This window comes from Octodon degus, unplaced genomic scaffold, assembly GCF_000260255.1.
Source record: "Octodon degus isolate 3935 unplaced genomic scaffold, OctDeg1.0 scaffold00001, whole genome shotgun sequence".
NCBI lineage: Eukaryota > Metazoa > Chordata > Mammalia > Rodentia > Octodontidae > Octodon > Octodon degus.
Window position 1 is genome coordinate 22,747,157 of NW_004524577.1, and position 2,929 is coordinate 22,750,085.

At 47.6% G+C, this 2,929-nt stretch overlaps 1 pseudogene; it reads right to left on the reverse strand.

The window, feature by feature from the left end:
• Positions 1-2,756: 2,756 nt before the first annotated feature.
• LOC101565806 overlaps positions 2,757-2,929 on the reverse strand; it is a 10,326-nt pseudogene continuing 10,153 nt past the window's right edge.

Sequence of the window (2,929 nt, forward strand, 5' to 3'; positions counted from 1 at the left end):
TTCAGCTTGCCAGGGAAGCGCTTATTCTATTGAGCTATCTCCCCAGCCCCCAAAATATTCATACCTTGATGGCCTGGGCAGTTTCACACGTGTTCTTAAAAGTGAATGCCAAGATTTGAGCCTCTTGGTTTGCATGATTTTGTGGGGTTTTCAGGGTCAAGAGAGTAGTGAACCATTTTTACAGGTCATCTCAGGCCGCTCACAGGAAGAGGTTAAAACATACAAGCTCAGACTCATAGTGATCCTCCTGTCTCAGCCTCCCCTGTGCTGGGATTACAGGTGTGTGCCACCACGCTTGGTTTCAGGGCAGCCTGGTGCGCCCGGAACTGCATGAAGTACAGAGGATCAAACCAGGGTCTTTGCACTTGCCAAGCTGGCACTGCTGAGCAATCTCCCCAGCCCTATGTTATTTTATTTTATGACAGGATCTTACTAAATTGTGAAGCTTTGCTGACTCGACCTGAACTTGCAGTCCTCCTGCTTCAGCCTTTCAGAGTGCTGACATTAGAAACATGTATCACCACACCACTTTGATTTCATTTTTATTTAGGCTAATACTCCATTTTCATGGTTTGGGGTTTTGCAAGGGAAACAATGCAATACTGGACACATTTTATATTTTCTAATGAAACCCAAAGAATCATGTATAAGGAGTGTAGGAAATCTATCTGTGCACTAAAGATGTAAGAATCCAGCTGAAGTCCTGGATCTTAATATCCTGCAGGAATCCAGCTAAAAAACTAGAGCTCATAACAATGCTTCTCACAAGTCTAACTGGAGGTCTAGAGCCCACGAGAAAGTCTCATGCAGGGCTGGTGAGATAGCTCAGCAGACTAAGCACCTGCTTAGGCAAGTGCAGGGACTGGGGCTTGATCCATATGCCACACTGGCCCTACTCCCAGGCACAATGAGCTGGCCACCGAGTCCAGGCATGGTGGTACATGTCTGTAATCCCAGCACTGGGGAGGCTGAAAGGAGGAGGATCACTATGACTCCAAGCTGCATTGTAAGACCCTGTACCAAATACATTAAGGAAAAAAAGTCTCATTCAGACCTGCTTCACAGATCTGTGCTGGAAAGGCCCAAAGGTCAGTGGTAGAAGCTGGAAAATCTGTGCCAGTGGGATGAAGGATCTAGCAGGCTGAGGGATCTAAACTGGAGCTGGAAAGCAATGCTCAAAGTAAGCACCAGAGCTTCCCCCAACAGTACCACAGCCATCCTCAGCAACAGTGAGGTCCCAAGCTCCTCCAGTGATGAGGAAAGCAGAGTTCCCAGCAGGAAAGCCAGCGTGACAAGCTTCTCCACGAGGCTGAGCAATGCAACATCTTCCCTCCGGAGCCAGGAAGCAATGCCCAAGATGGGCACTAGAGCTCCCCCAAAATGAATCGTAGCCATTCTCAGCAACAGCGAAGGTCCTGATCATCTCCAGTGACAAGAACAGCCAAGTTCATTGGGAAATCCAGCATGACAAGGTTCTCCAGCAGAACAGCACAAAAGAGCCAGCAGCTTCCAAAGGCTCCAAAGGCTTCTCCAAACAGCATCTTTAAATGCATACTGCCAGCTTCTCCTGTTCTGTCTTTTATGCTGTGGGCAACATTGAGGTGGGCCCCCCACACCCAATTAAATTAGTGTTTAATTTAGCTGGGTGTAACAAGTTTGGTCACCAGTTAATAATCCACTACATCCATTGTGTATATTGTGTCATTTCTTCCCCCATTAGTGGGTATCTAGGCTGATTCTTTTGTTCTTTTTTAATTTTTTTTTTCTGCAAAGCTTTATTCCAGAGGGGCTCAGTCCTTATTGGCAGCTACCTTCCTCATGGCAGCCAACACATTGCTCAGCTCCTCATGCTTCCTCGATGTGTGTCCCCACACTTTTGTTGATGAACTTGAAGGCATGCTTGTCCTTGGAGACCATGGTGTGTTTGGTGAGACGTCCATGATGGCGGCTGTGCCTCGGTTTGCTCACATTCTTAGTCACCTTGTGGCCCGTGTTGAGGCCCACAGCCATGGGATAGCAGAGGGCCAGGGCTGCTATTCTTTGATCGTTGCTGTGGTGGTAGGCTGGTTCTCTAGCCTGGCTTTTACGACTAGGGCCATGATAAAACATAGAAATTATTCAAGGTGATGGGGACAACTGATAATAGAATTAGTACATGAATTAAATACTTTGGTCCCAAGCCAGGGATATACAGTTCAGTGGTATAGTGCTTGCCTAGTGTGCAAGGTTCTGGGTTCAATTCCCAGCACCAAGAGAAACAAAACAAAACAAAAACCCACTATAAGGCAGGTGTGGTTGTGCATACCTTCCAGGTGGAGATCTTTTATTGCTTGTTTTTTGAGACAAAGTTTCATTACATAGTCTAGGCCAGCCTTTAACTAGCTACCCTGTGTAACACAGACTGGTCTCACACTCAAAATTCTTCTGCCTCAGCTTTCTAGAATGCTAGAATTACCAGGCTGGTTACATAATAACTGTACAAGCTGGGTGTGGTGGCACATGCCTGTGATCCTAGCACTCTGGGAGGCTGAGGCAGGAGGATTAACCTGAGTTCAAGATCAGCCTGAGCTCCATAGTGAGAGCCTACTTTTTTTTTTTTCCCTGCAAAAGGATTTATTTTCTTTTGGTCCAAGATTTGGGAGGGGACTAAAGGAAGGAGAGAAAGCTGCCTAGTGGCTGGAGGGAGAGGGTCAGGCCAAAGCCCTGATGCCAAGTGATGCAGGAGCCCCTCAGAAACTTCCAGGCTCTGTGAACTCCTAGTTGTGTTTAAGGGTGAGCCTTTCAAAAAGGTGCTCACCCAGCCCAGCCTGGGGGCCGGCCAGCCTGCGGAGGTTGGTGAGGTGGTCACCGATCTTCTTGATGAGCGTCACCTCCTCATCTAGGAAGTGGTTCTCCAGGAAATCACAGATATGGGGGTTGGTCTTGGCAG